The following is a 16,167-nucleotide window of genomic DNA, read 5'->3' as shown; positions in this document are numbered from 1 at the left end:
CTCTTTTCCCCATAGTCATATGCCCTTTCATATGACTATGGGGAAAAGAGCGTAAGCATAAGAGAAGGAAAAGCATATGCATAAGAGAAAAAGAGAGAAAGCATATGTCTCCTTCTCCTTTCTTTTTCTTCTTTTCCCCTCTCCTTCAATCTCTTTTCTCCTCTTTTCATAAGCATATGTATTTGCCTATGCTTATGCTTATGCATGAGCATATGCTCATATTCTCATGCATAAGCACAAGCATATGCTTTCTCTCTTTTTCTCTTATGCTCATATGCTCATGCATAAGCATAAGCATATGCTTTCTTTATTTTTCTCTTATGCTCTTTTCCCCTCTTCTTTTTCCCCTCTTCCTTCTCTTATGCTTATGCCCTTTTTCCCTCTTCCTTCTCTTATGGTTATGCTCTTTTGCTCTTTTCTTTTACCCCTCTTTCTCTTCTTTTCCCCTCTTCCTTCTCTTATGCTTATGCTCTTTTCCTCTCTTCTTTTTCCCCTCTTTCTCTTCTTTTCCCCTCTTCCTTCTCTTATGCTTATGCTCTTTTCCTCTCTTCTTTTTCCCCTATTTCTCTTCTTTTCTCCTCTTCCTTCTCTTATGCTTATGCTCTTTTCTCCTCTTCCTTCTCTTATGCTTATGCTCTTTTCCTCTCATATTGTTCCGCTCTTTCGATCTCTTTTCCCCTCTTCCTTCTCTTCTTTTTCCCTCTTCTTTTTCCCCTCTTCCTTCTCTTATGCTTATGCTCTTTTCATAAGCATATGCCTATGCCTATGCTTATGCATGACCATATGCTCATATGCTCATGCATAAGCATAAGCATATGCTTTCTCTCTTTTTCTCTTATGCATATGTTTTTCCTTCTCTTATGCTTATGCTTCTCTTCTTTTCCCCTCTTCTTAGTCATATTCGGTTCTTTTTTCACATGCTATAGACCTCCTTCATCATTTTGGCATTTTTGGAGAATGTCTCTTTTGGAGACAAATTTTGCTTAAGCATACTTTTGGAGACATATATTTTTTATATACATAATTTTGGAGACATACTTTTGGTCTCTATTTTATATATATATATATATGAAAATATTATTGGATTCCACTTGTCTTTCTTTAATGTTTGTCATTTTAAAACTGGCTTTTCATAATTCTCTTAAGTAAATAATTATCCTTTCATATTTATCCTTTATGCGTTGCGGTCATTTCATAATTTTCACAAGTGATTAATTGCCTTTTCATAAATTTCTTGAGTTTGAATTTCATAATTGTCTTAAGTAATTAATTGTCTATCTGCTTCTTACTCGCTCTTGTTTTTTATTTTTGTGCCTGTGTCTACGTTTGTCCAATCCCCCCAAATTAGACATGGAATCATGTGACACATTCGACGAGTACAAAAACCCTCGTAGGAGGAGACATCATTATCTCTTCTCTTCAAATGACTTTGATTCCACTCAGGTGACACCTCGGGGGCCTACCCCTGTGACTACCCCTAGCCCGACTCCTCTTAGACATAGCACTATGACTATCCCTCAAGGAACTCCTTTGTTAGCAGCCCATGGCTTTGTCGAGAGTCCGGATGAGTTTGTCGCACAGATGACCGATACGGAGGCAGCGAGATTCTTCTCTCTGCTATCCTAGAGGACCTCAGCAAATCCCCCTCCTACATTGATGGCTGGACCTATTGTCCAACTGTCCCCTCTAGCCCCTTCAACTCAGGGGTCATCACTTGGGCATGCCCATCGTAAGGGAAGGAAGAGTAGGGTCACTTATGTTGTGCTATCTCGGGAGATGTAGATGAGTCAGCACACTCACATCCCTACAGGTCTCCACTTGGTCCCAAGACCAAGTACCACTCAGGTCCCTTGCCCTCTCTCCTACTCCCATTACTACTCCTCACTTCATAAGCGCTCGCAGTAACACCACTCGCTTTGACTCCTCGAAAGTGCCTACTATGGCATTGGCTTCATGAAAACAGGCAAACTTTAAACTTGCAGGCCACGTGTAACCAAGGCTGGCATCGCAGATCTCCTCACAAACTCTCCTCACAACTTGTTTCGAATCTTCCGCCGACTTGTAAGCATTCAACAACTCTTCTTTTCTCTCTTGGATTTCCTCATCTTCACCATTTTTTTCAATACAGCTTCTAGCAACCGCCATATCCTGTACGAAAATTTAACTCGTTCGCATAAGAAGTACGTGATTAAAAGAAGCGAAAAAGAAAGCTAAGGATATTTACCTCTTCTACTGAGTTCAAATCAAGCAGCCATGTGCATAACATATCCTCCTCGAATGATTTTCCCTTCATTGGTCCATACAAAAGAGATCTAAGATAGAATTTGAGTTCAATAAATGAAGTCGGGTAGTAAATTATCTTAGAGGGAAAGTGGGAGAAGGAGAGTGAGGGAGCAATAGCGAGGGATGCACAGTGAGCTGCCCCTCCTTCAAGAGTGATAGAAAGTGAGGGAAGACGTAAAGTGAAAGATGAATACAAGTTAATCAGAAGGACTAGGATGTAAGAAATAAGAGAGTGTTTGTGGAAGGACTACGATGGAAGATTACAAGTGCACTAAGGCACGATGTGTTCGCTATGATAAGGATAAGGGTTGGAATAAAGTGAGAGAAGCATTGGAAATGCTCTACTTTAAGTGAGTGGAGACTGTCCAACTGAATAAAATTTTGCAGAGCATTGGGAATGTTGTACTTTAAGTGAGTGGAGCATTGGGAATTGATACTTTGCCATGAAATATATTACAAATATTACATCATCACATATTCATATCAAAATTCTCATCACAAAAGGTTATATTTCCTAATAATCACATCATCACACATTCATATCATAAAATTGTGTGCCACTTAAGTAATAAGTCAGAAATTGGTGTATAATCAACAAAAACTACATCATGATTCATACATTGCAACAAATAAATGTCAACCATAATATTCATGGAGTAAACAACATCATGAGAATATGCTCCTCATGCATATATACAAACACAACATCACACATGCATCACAACTCTTCTGATGCTTCTAGTGGAGACTGTGGCAACTCTTCTGATGCTTCCAATGGAGGCTGTGGTGCTCTAGATGTACACTCAGTCTCTACTTCTTCTGTAGTATGTAGTGCTTTCGGAGTAGACTCAGTATCCTCTTCCTTAAATGCAAGCGGAGGCTGTGGCAACTCTTCTGATGCTTCCAGTGGAGGTTGTGGTGCTGTAGGTGTACACTGAGTCTCTACTTCTTCTGTAGTGTGCAGTGCTTTCACAGTAGACTCAGTCTCCTCTTCCTTAAATGCAAGCTTTGATAATGCTTCAGTTGCACGTTGTATTCTAATGGCAGCAATTAGGTCTCGAATGATTTCAGCCCTAAACAATTGTATATGCTCCTCTGAATATTTGAGCTCCAAAGAGTCTTCCGATGAGATCTATGGCTTAAGTGAGAAAATTTCTTTGAAAATCAACATGCAGTTGTAGGCAGCTCTCCACCCACAACTATGCCCATCTTCCTGCTCTACTACTAAATGCTTTTGGAAGTCTACTGAGTCTTTGTACTGTCCTGTTTCTCTAATAGCAGATACCAACTTCTCAATCGACTTGCTCATCATGACATATTTAAAAAACTTAGTGTGTCTATTACATAAGGTACATAATATAGAAGTAACAACAGATTAATAGAATACTTACGTTTGCACTAAGCCATGAAAGCCTGCAATCGAGTTAACAAACCGACAATAGTTGTCTTCAAGGTCCCAAACCACGAGACTCCAATGTTCCCTACATGAATAATTAAGAACCATTATTATTTAACACAATGTTGCCAGTATAAGATGAAAATAAAGGTTGCCATGATACTTACATCTCGTGATATGCCATAAATAGGACTCGCATGCCATGTAAATGTAAAGGTTATAGCCATTTACAAACATCGGCTATTGTCTTTCTGCTATCACTAAGTATAGGAGAAAGGAGGGAATCCAACATATACACACGGTTTTGTACGGCTCTACCAAATCATGAGATAACTATACTGCACCAACAAATAAATGAATATTAGCTTATTAGATTTTAATCAAAATATTGAATTATCAAGCAGAGAAAAATTTTGTATCAAACCTGAGAATGGCCATCATAACGTTGTTATTGACCTCATTTAAAGCTCTAGAGAGGATTGAAATCTCCTCTCCCCCAAATTCAAGATACTAAGGTCTATGTTGAATCATAACCCTAACATTAAAAGAGCTTCCCAATTCTTCCAATGAAGCCATATTTGTAGAGTTGAGGTCTTCTATCCCCTTTGACTCTTTGACGGCATTCATTTGGCACTCCTCTAAGCCATTATCTATTTGCTTTGTGGGAGGGTCCATAATGTCGCCCTTAATGATTGCTCGAATGGTACATGTTATAAATGCATAGAGATGCAAATCCGTATATGTTGACAGTGTGGTGTCATTTTGTATCTCAAAAATTTGACCAAGTACCAAAAAGCAATTGTAGCCCACCCTCCATCCATAATGATAGATGTGGCTATTCTCTTGATGTGATACCTGACATGTTATATACTCTATTTGTTGTGCCAAGTCACATTGCCGCATTACTGTGTCGATAGCACCTACTAACTTTTGAGCTGATCTGCACATCAAAACATATAACAATAATGAATATGTGCATTGCATATCAATCTACATGTCAAGAAGTGACAACAAGTGTAGTCTATACTTACTCTAACACAGTGCCATGGACAGATGTCATTGAGCTGGCAAAGAAGCACTTCTTCGCAAAGATGTCCACGATTACCAGACTCCAATGTGAGCTGCATTATCAATAAAGAATAATTACTGTGTTTGAGACAATTCTAGCAATGTAACTGAAAAAACAAGTAGGGTTTGATGCTTACTTCTCATAATATGCTGTAAAAATAACTCGTGTATCATTCATAGGAACGTGCTTCAACCACTTGCAAACATCCTCCATGGTTTCTTCTTTGTTGCTAAGCACTTCCGAAATACGAGGATCGAGCATATATGAAACGCTTTGTATATTTTGCGAAAAATTTGCTATAACATTACTATATTTTTAAAAAAAAATATTAGCTTGTGGGTTTAATCAAAATAAGCAAAGTATAAAGCCAAGGAAAAGGCTGCATCAAACCTGAGGATGGTTGTAATGACTTTTACATTAACCTCTTTCTTAGGATTCAAGAGGATTGAAATCTCTTCTTCACCAAATTCAAAAAAATGAGGTTGTTGTCAAATTAACAACATAGCGGTGAATGAACTTCCAATCTGCTCCAATAGATTCATATTTTCATGACTCATCTTATTGAGAGAGTAGTCTACATCGTATTCTTCTTCACTTGCTATGTCTTCTACATCCTTCTGCTATAAAAATATAAAAAAGTTATGTGATGTACACATCCCAAATAAAGGCTTAAACAAGCAGATAAGGTTTCATACATGCTTTCATTAGAGTGAGTCTCTCCTCCGCTTAGAGCAAAAATTTAAAAAGTAAGGTTTCATACATGCTTTCATTAGAGTGAGTCTCTCCTCCTCTTGGAGGAAAATTTTAAAAAGTTATGAGATTTACACATCCTAAATAAAAATAAAGGTTTAAATAATCATAGAAGTATAAAGATAGCATGCTTTCATTAGACTCAGTCTTTTCTCCTCTTGGAGGAAAATATAAAAAAGTTATGAGATTTACACATCCCAATTAAAGGCTTGAACAAGCATACAAGTATAAAGATAAGGTTTTATACATGCTGCAATGTAGTCATATTTTCAAGTTGTTTCCCAATGGTAGTAATTAGATGCTAAATACTCTCAGCCCGAAATGCTAGCAGATCAGCTTCTGTATATGATTCCATTTTGACTGGTAACTCCAAATCAAAAATCTCTCTAAGAAACAACATGCAGTTGTAGGCAACTCTCCACCCATAGCTGTGCCCATCTTTTTGCTCCACTGGCACACGTCTCTTGAATTCCACTTGATCTTATTGCTCCGTGGTTGTTCTGATAGTAGATACTAGCCGATATGCAGCACTGTCCATCATGACATATTAAATATATTAATATGTCATGATCATAAGATACAAAATAAGAAAGTTTCAAAAATATTAAGAGAATAATTACCTTGGGGAGTTGGCATGATAGCCTTCCATTGAATTCACAAACCACAAACGATTGAGTTCAAGGTCCCAGATGATCAGAATCCAATGTGAGCTACACGACCAGAATAAAAATGATTATTGTTTTACACAAACTTGCCAAAGAAATAGTAAAAATAAGGTTAGAGTTGATATTGACGGCTCATGTAACCACAAATAATATTAAATAATATTAAGCCTATACAAATAATATTTAAATATTTATTATCGCATCATTTATCATATTTTAAAATTGGTCCATCATTTTTATCGTAACATTCAGTTATACAAATAATATTAAAACATTAATTATTGCATCATTTATCATATTTGACAATTGGATCATCATTTTTATCGCATCATTTACTTATACAAACAATATTTAAACATTACTTATCGCATCATTTATCATGTCATTGTAAATATACAAACTGTTCAAACAATGGAGTGGACCCAAACTTGGATGATATATAAAAATAAAAATGTTACAAGTTCCATGATTGGTCACTCATGTTACATCTTGGCATCCAAGAAAGACGCAGTCATTGGCTGGCCTAAGTCCTTGGTTTGGACTGAGTTGTATACCACATCTTGGAGCAATGTCAAAAATCCCACAAAAATCTGCAGTACTTGGACATCTATTTGGTTCGGTTGACTTTCCTTGAATTGCAAATCATCGTAAATGCCCGATTAGAGTTTCTGCGGGTCGCGTACTTGGCGATGGTGCACAAATGTCCAAGATTTTCAGGATGTGATGAGACATGGCATACACATCTTGTGCAACATCGAAAGATGGGGGATTGGTGCAAAGGCACTCTGGAGCAACGTGACAAACAATGGAGCTTCGCACAGTGTTGGGGCTATCATTGAGTAATGCGGGATAGTGCTTTCTAGTGCTACATGGGTCATCATTCCCCAATCACAAATGCCCAGATACACCTCCTCGGATGACTCCAAGAAGTGTAGCATAATGTTTTGCGCATAAAAATCATTATGTAGGACATTGTGTTGGTGCATGTAATGAATAGTGTGAACTAGTGCACTTAAAATATCAAATACATGTTGACAGACCTATGGAGCTCTAGCAGGCATTTCCGCATCATCTCTGTGGAACACCGAAGATGGTCGCTTTCCATCATGTCCGAGGTAGGTTAGCCATCTTTCCAAATGATTTCCATTCCAGAACGGAAATAGTATCATTGGGTTATCATCATGGACTAGACCTATTGCCCGAACGATGCCTAGATGTATGACATTGCCCAAGCATGTGGCTTCTTCTAATGCATTGGCCTTCAATGCATCAACGGACACAGAAACACTTAGGTCCTTACATGCATAAATCTTGTCCCTTTTAAAGCAAGCGACAAGAATATTGCACATGTTGACTGTTCCTTTCATGCCTGTGCCCATAGTTGCACCAGGCATGAATCGGATGTCTCGTCGCTGTAGTAGTATGGGTGCATGGGTCTTGGCACTTCTACATGATCACACAAGCCATGTGATGTGTGTGGTGCTTGTGCAGGCAAGAATGAAGGAGACGAGAATGTATCTACTTGTGTAGATAAATTGTGCAGTTGTGCCTTCTTTTATGGGCTGATTTAGTCTGCTTCCCATAGAGACAGTGCTCACAAAATTCAAAATCAGAGAAACTCAAATGCGGTACATAACCCAAATGGCATAAGAGTTTCATTCCATTCTGGCTCATGTGCCCCAACCTACAATGCCACAAAGAAGTGCTTGGCTTCTCATTTATTGCAACAATATGATCAAATACCCCTAATACATGTAAGAAATACAAAGTCCCACACTTGGCACACTTGGCCAAAAGCATAGAGCCCTTTTGAATTTTCCAACTCTGAAAGCCAAAAGTGGTGTGAAAACCAGCATCATCTAGCTGACCCACTGAAATAAGACTCTTGGTCAACTTAGGCACATGTCTCACATGTTTTAAAATAAATGCAGACCCATTTGCAAAAGAAAACTTTATGTCACCTACTCCCACTATGTCACATGCATAGTCATTTCCAAGATGCACACAACCTATCTTTCCACTGTCATAAGTGGAGAACCATTCCCTATGGGGAGTATCATGGAATGAAGCACCAGAATCCAAAATCCAATCCTGGGAATATGCATCATCTGAAGTGGTAAGCAACTCTGCAGATAAACTAGACATGAAGAGAACATCATTGTCACTATCATGTGTGACTGCATTGATCTCCTCGATCTTCACTTTTCCTTTGTCCTCCCTTGGACTCTCTTCCTTTTTATTTGCACCCCAATTTGCATTCTTTTTCTTATCCTTTTGCTCTCTTTTCAGCTCGTAGCAATCCTTTTTCATATGGCCTTTCTTGCCATAGTGGTAACACTCAATGTACCATGCCTTGGATTTGCTACGAGACTTCCCTCTTTCTTGGGACTTTCCCCTAAACTATGATCTGCCCCTTTGCACATTTAAGGCTGCATCTCGCTTGTTGCCCTCCAGAGACTTCCGTCTAATCTCCTCGGCCAACAAGCTACCCAGAACATCATCAAATTTCAATACTCCACTAGGTGTAGAGTTATTGACAGCTGTACGAAAGGTATCCCATGAGGATGGCAATGAACATATGAGAAATATTGCCTTAGTCTCCGCATCAAAATTCATCTTCTGAGCCTAAAGCTAGCTGAAAATAATATTGAATTCATTTAAGTGAGAAGCAATAAAGACCCCTTCCTTCATATGTAGCTCAAACAACCTCTTCATGAGGTAAACTTTATTAGAGGCAGTTTCCTTTTCATAAGTGGCACACAGTTTCTTGCACAAATCTTCCGTAGTCTACTCATTTACTACTGTGAAATAAACTAACTCTACAAGATGAAGTCTAATAGTAGATTTTGCTAATGCATCCAACTCATTCCAATCATCCTCAAACATATTTGCAGGCTTAGCTTCAATCGCTGACAAGGGTTTAATCTGCTTCTTTTGAATAAGCACATCCCTTATTTGTTCTTTCCACAAAGAAAAGTTTGTCCCATCAAACTTTTTAATGCTAAAAAACTCCTTTTCAGACATGGAAGAGGATGCCATGATGCAAATGAAGCAAAAATCCCAAATGCTAGTGCCTACAAGAGAGAATCACACCAAATACTAGGTGCACCCAAATGTGTATGCCACAATAGAGTGAAATATCACCAAAACTCATGTCTCAAAGCATCTGACTCATGTGCATATACTATGCATCCATATGAGCAAATCTAGCCCAAAAGAAAATGCCAACTGCAATGGCAATCCAAAATGCCAGTAAGTGCCAAATGACTCAAGCATAAACACCATCCACTGGCATATACATTAATAATATCTCATCCAAGAGAGCATAGCACTATCAGTGCATCACCTACAATGTGTCAAAGCTGTCCCTCAGCATAAAATAGCATCCATGTGCAAAGCGTCCATAAAAATAGCATCCCACAAGGCAATTTGGGACTATCAGTGCATCCAATAAAGACCGCAATGCATCCAAACGGCCTATAAATCATCCACTGCAACCAATGCACACCACGAATGAGCGCACACTGCTCAAACTATAACCAGAGTGATCTGCATAAGGTATGCTCAAGAAATCATAGTCCCATAATAATGACCGCTACTGAAAATAGAACCTGAGATGCCTCAAAACATGGGCGCCATTGCATAATCGGACTCAGCAAGAAAATTTGCAAACATCTCTCTTTTGTTGGAACTCCAAAATCCCAACCGATGAGTGAGAAATGGGAGTCAACACTTATCCACTACCATGTGGCATAAATCTAAGGTTTCAAAACCTTAGAATGAAAAATGCATAACAGAGAACGAAATCGAATACACAGAGATCTATAACTCTGAAAATCCTCCACCGAATCGTATAAGAACTAACAGGTAGGGGTTTTTGGGCATCGGAATGCAATGGGACAAACGGTTTTGGAAACGGTGGTCTCAATCACTGGGTCCAACACATGAACTGAAAAACGTTTTTGGAAACAGAGCTATTTGTAAACTCCACCAGAGTGCAAATGATGAGCAACATAGAAGCTTTAGGACCTCCTAAGTCCGCTGAAATTGACAGATCTACAAATGGTTGCTCCAAACTTGAGTTCCAACACCCGGGTAGAAAAACACAGAAACTAACACAATGAGTCAGAAATCCAATGAAATGATCCCAGATTCAAGAATGAAGGTGTTTCCAAGCTCTTGAAGTAAAGTGGACACCAAAGCAAGCAATAGTTGCCTCTACAAGTCAATACGAAGTCTCTGTCATCGAACAGAACAGGGAAAAGCTCAAAAAACAACTTTTTCTTTAAAAACACTTAACAGGCTCTCAAAACCACTTTGCAAAACCAAAGTGACTTTTCCAAAGGTTCCTCCAAGATCTCTGCATACTTGGATGCAAGTAAAGTCACCCACAAAGGAGCTTGAGACTTGGATTGGGTATGGATGGTGTGAACCCATTTGGTCTCAAAAGCACCTCTTATAGTACATGGCCAGTGATATTGGTGAATTATAATCTTCCACCCTCTATGGCGATTAAGAAAGGACATGTTATCTTATCCTTCTAATTCCAGGTAAACATAAAGTCAAAAATCCTGATGTTTATTTGGAGCCTTTGATTGACGAGCTAGAGATACTTTGGAGAGGTATTGAGGTGCATGATGTGAGCAAGCCTCCCTCATCACGAGACTTCAACTACAAAGCACTCTTAATGTGGATGATGCATGACTTCACGGGCTATGGCGAGTGTTTAGGTAAGCATTGCACTTTTAATTATGAGTAGGCAATCGATGTGGCATCCTAAACCCATCTTGAACTCTTAATTGCATCTATTGTTTAGGTCTCACTACATTGGGTTACCATGCATGTCCTGTTTGTGGTCCTTCGCTAGTTGCCTCATGGGCAGACACATTGAATAAGGTCATCTATGAGAAACACCATTAATTTCTCCCACCTAATCATCCTAGATATGTCACCCCTTGGAATGAAGTCCCCCCACAGTCACTCATTGCAGGAGATTCGATGAGAATTTGGGATGGATCCACGACTTCTCCACCACTTGGCATGAGTCAGTAAGGGTTTGTAACTATTGTGTGTTATATTGGCTGGAAATAAAAATTGCCCGCTAACACCAGCTTTTGTTTAGATACTCCATCTTTTATCGTTTACCATATTGATCCCACCTAAGATCAATCACTTGCTTGATCCCAAGCTAAATCTCTTAATAAAGAGCTTTGCAAACAAGCCAAAAGTGATAAAGCTAGCATGTCACAGCCTAGAGATGCAACTGAACCAGCACAAGTAAGCACCAAGGGTGCAATGAAGATTGGGAAGGTAGAATGTGGCATCTACCATTTGGGAACATTTGAATGGGACATGAGATTCCGTAGGCATAATGGAGGATCTATGCACCACAGGGAGGATGCATGAAGCTTGGCCACAAGAGAGGCCAAATGGGCGTGTCTTTTTACCTCGTGCATCGTGGAGGTTATCGAATCTAGAGATGGTGGTGGTGAAGTGAGCTATCACTACAGTTTGTACTCCCACTGGATGCATGAGGTGTTTGAAGGGGGCCTTCACAAAGAGCAAGAAAAGAGGTGTTGAGCAATTATATGGCTTGAAATCTCATAATTGGCACAAGATGCTCCAAGTAAGTATTTTATGCACATAATATGTTTTTCCTTCCAAATCTGTGAGTGAATTAAAAGCAACTAATCAACCACTCCTCGTCATGTGTTTAGTTCATACTACTTGCTAGCATTTCTCATAGTGCATCAAAAGATGTGAAGGATTGTATTTACAAGATGGGCGAGCTTGTGAGGTACTTTGTAGGATACAAAATGTAAAGCGTATCAATGCTCCATGCAAGGTGTTCATATTGCTAATATGAGATACTTTTTCCTTTCCAAGTATGTGAGCTCAAAGGAAATAGATCCCACCACACTTGAGAATGCTCGAGTTATGTCAGTGGAGGTGGTTTGTTTAGTGGAGGAGACATTTCCACGTTCTATTCTCACAAGCCAACTACATCTCATAGTGCATTTGGTGGATGAGATTGCTATATGCGGTACTGTACATGCATGATGGTTGTTCTTCCTCAAGCGCTTCATGAAGACCTTGAAGGGTTTCATAGGACAAAATGCAAGACCTGAAGATAGCATGGCCAAGGGTTGGTTGGTACAAGAGTCACTTGTATATATTTTTGAGTTTCTTGTTGATGTGCTCTCTCCCACAACTATGGAGAGATGATGAAGTCCTAAGGATGACCTCTATTATGCCTCAAGGGAAAGGACATAGCAAAGTCATAGACACGGAGTTGCTTAATAATATCAACCTCTATTGCATGCTTAATAGTGATGTGATGAAAAGATGGGTGACAAGATATGAGGATGCAAAGGCAAGAAGACAAGGAGAAAGGGCCCTCTTTCGTACACACCATGGATCTCGTGTGCCATACCGTTAGCATCTAAGAGCACTTCCAAAGGATATTCATGTGGATAGGCTACTTGACAAAATGGAGAGAGCAGAGAGAGATGAAGGGATGCATATCACAATAGAAGAATGGGAGTATGCTAGGGCATGCATGAGCAAGGTTGGTATATAGAATGTTATGCATAAGTTAGGAGTTTTCAACAATTTAGATTACTTATTTAATTGATTTTGTCTTGGTGTAGTGTACTATGTTCAATGCTATATGGTGTGAGGGGGTAAGCATTTTCAAACACAACGAATTGATGATAAGAGAAACACACAAGATTGCAGCATCATTGCTAGCTTTGAGGGAGCCAATGGAGCCATGGATGATTATTGTGGCATAATCCAAGATATTATTAAGCTTGAATTTTGACGCTTCTTTGTGTATGTTTTGGATGTAAAGTGGTTTAAGGATGTGGTGGAAAGAGGCCCTAATGCAACAATCAAGTGCCATGCAAGTGGCTTTGTAACTATTGACTCCACAAAGTTTTGGCAAAGTAAGGACACACTAGTTCTACCGCAACAATGTGAACAGGTATTGTGCACACATAAATTACTCACTTTTAAATATTTGATACCTTCGATGCAAGGAAAATAACATGATTGTATTTGTGTTTGAATTAGGTTTTCTATCAACCAATGGTGGGATAATAATAGGTGGTGGCATGTCATACCTCTTATGCCACGTTCCAAAGTGATGTATAGTACATTTACTTATGGAGGATGATCATGGCCATGGAGGTGATGATGATCATGATATGAGAGAGGAGGATGATCATGAGATAGGAGATATAGATATTGAGGCCATTACCCGTGAGAATGAGCCTACCATTGGTGATGCTGATTTTGATGAGCACATGAGTAGCACAAGTAGTAGTGGGTTGAATGTATTTGTAGATCTCAACATTGGTTTGGATTTTAAAGTAGATAGTTTGGCAAGGGTTGTGATCTCATTGAGGATGAGATTGAATCGTAGCCCATCATTGATATTGGCAAAACTATTTTATAGATTGTCTCATTCTCCTCACCTCACTTTATTTTTGTATGTGTGAGTTTGCCAAAAAGCATTGATATTTTTGTTACAATTACGTGATTTGGTAATCATGGGCAATGTTAGGAAAGCAATGATGTACATTTATCAGCCTAGACCAAAATTTCACTTTCTAGATTCTCTATTTCGCATCTAAATGTGCATCTAAATCTGTGTCTAAGTCATAATGTAGACATGCTAATAGACGTGCAAACAAACGTGCTAATAGATGCACTTGTATTTTCGCTATTCTAGCAATGCCTATAGACGCGCCTGCTATTTTGCACATCTATCAAGCGTGTCTATAGTTGCTTTATCTTGTTATGTTGTGGGAAAATGCACGATCGAGTGTAGCCAATCAAAAACTACTTTAGGGATAGTTTTGGAGCCACAACAAGATGTGTTGGTGGGTGATATTTTGAATTTTGAGAGGACCCATTCTCTCGCCATGATTTTTCCCTATGTAATGATTCCCTTACTACCATAATAATGAGACACAATATATCAAAACTTATTGTTTTAGACACCACAGAGCTCGACACTTGTCTCTATGAGAGCAGTTCTTCTCTCCTTTGTGCAGTCTTTGTGTTGCATCTTTGTACAAGAGCTATCCACAGTCTATCATGTCATCTACCCATAACTTGCCACTACTCACCTTCATGTAGTAGCTAACCACCTATCATGCAGTTGCCCTAGCTCACCATGTGTCATCTATGCACAACTCTCCCATGCTGATCTACATTCATGACTTGGTGTGACCACCGCACTAGTTCTTGGTGGTGGCTATAGCTACTTCTAATTAAACCAAAGAAAATGTATTTACATTAATTGGCTATGTCATGTGAGACCTGTGTTGGAGTCCCACAATTGTTCATATGTTTCGGATCAAGTTTGAAGCAAGTGGTTAAAAGTTAATCCTAAATTAAAGAAAATGTTTTCCTTGTGCAACCACCATGCTAGTTCTACTTGTAATTAATCCTAATCCAAGGAAAATGTATTTTCTTGCAACAACCATGCTGGTTCTATTTAAGTGCAGTGTTGCATATTTTTCTTTTTTTGAAAGTTAATCCTAAATGAAGAAAATTAAATTTTCTTCATTTTAAAGTTAATCCTACACGAAGGAAACTGTGTTCCCTTGTGCAACCACTGCGTTGGTTCTATTTTAGTGCGGTTTGCAGCTAATCCTAAAGTAAAGAGAATGTGTTTCCTTGCAACCACCACACTGGTTTTAGTGTTGCTTGCAACCAATCCCAAAACTAAGGAAAATGTGTTTCCTTGTGCAATAATTGCAACCAGCTATGATTGCTACTACAAAGGCCTGCTACTAGCAACGACTACAATATTATTTATATTAAAGTTGAAACTTAAAAGAGATTGTAGCTAGCGTCCAAAGAAAATTTATAACAAATCAACAATTGCTGAGAGCCTCATCGAGAAAAAATTGAGCATAAGATACTACACCTATATTAAAAGACAGCTTATAAAAACTAATAAGTCAGTAATTGTTGAGAGCCTCATGGAGCAAAAATTGAACAAAAGAGACTACATTTATGATAACTCAAAAATTGATGAGAGCCTTAGAACCCAAAAGATTACATCATCTAGAAAAAAATTGAACAAAAGATCACTATACATTATTTTATTCATAGAGGCCATCCTAGCTTGTTGCATCCAAATTTTTGGGGAGCCGATGGAGGAGATGATGGAGAGGCTGAAGACTGTGTATAAATGTAGGACTTAGAATCTTGCCACCCCATATATTTTGAAAAAACTCTCATCTGAAAATCCTTAGCCCTTTGCAAGAATTGCATATTCACATAATCACGTGAATTTTCTTGTGATTATGTGTCGTGATGATGTATTTCATGCATTCATGGATACAATCACACCTTTGCACTATCAGGTGTCCTTGACCTAGAAACTGGATACATATCGGCAGTATCCTACTACTAGTGGTAGATCTAATAGTACTGCATGTAGTTTTACACATTATTACCGGTAGTAGTATTAACCATACCACTAGTATTTTCTACTGGCAATATTGTGCTACTTATTGTCAGTAGTAGTACTACTACTGGTGGTAATCCTAAAACTACCGGTGGTAGTACTACCATCCCAAAATATATGTCCATCGCCGGTTTCATTTTCACTAACAGTGGATTGAGAAGAAGTAAAAATCCTCCTCTCTCTAGGTCTTGGCCGAGGGCCTAGTCCAGGAAGTGGTTCTTGGTCCTGCATCCTAAATAGGACTGGGGGTGTTGCATATGCCCACATGCTTGTGGAGTTTCGACACAAGTTGTCAGATAAGGCACTTAAATGCATTTTTTTTTGAGTATAGTGCACAAAGAAAGGCTATCGTCTCTACAATCTTGCTTCTTGCAAGATTTTTGTGAGTAGAGATGTTATATTTTTAAGAGAATTTAGCACATACACATGTTGAATTTACTATTCTAGCTTCTTTAGATCATGTTTTTTAGGGGATGCTTCCTATATCATTTGGTTCCCCATGCTGAAAATAAGAACT

This window comes from Dipteris shenzhenensis, chromosome 16 (genome assembly GCF_047967505.1).
Source record: "Dipteris shenzhenensis isolate YYH24624 ecotype China chromosome 16, Dip_SZ_1.0, whole genome shotgun sequence".
NCBI lineage: Eukaryota > Viridiplantae > Streptophyta > Polypodiopsida > Gleicheniales > Dipteridaceae > Dipteris > Dipteris shenzhenensis.
The sequence above is the reverse complement of the archived record's forward strand: the minus strand, read 5'-3'. Positions refer to the sequence as shown.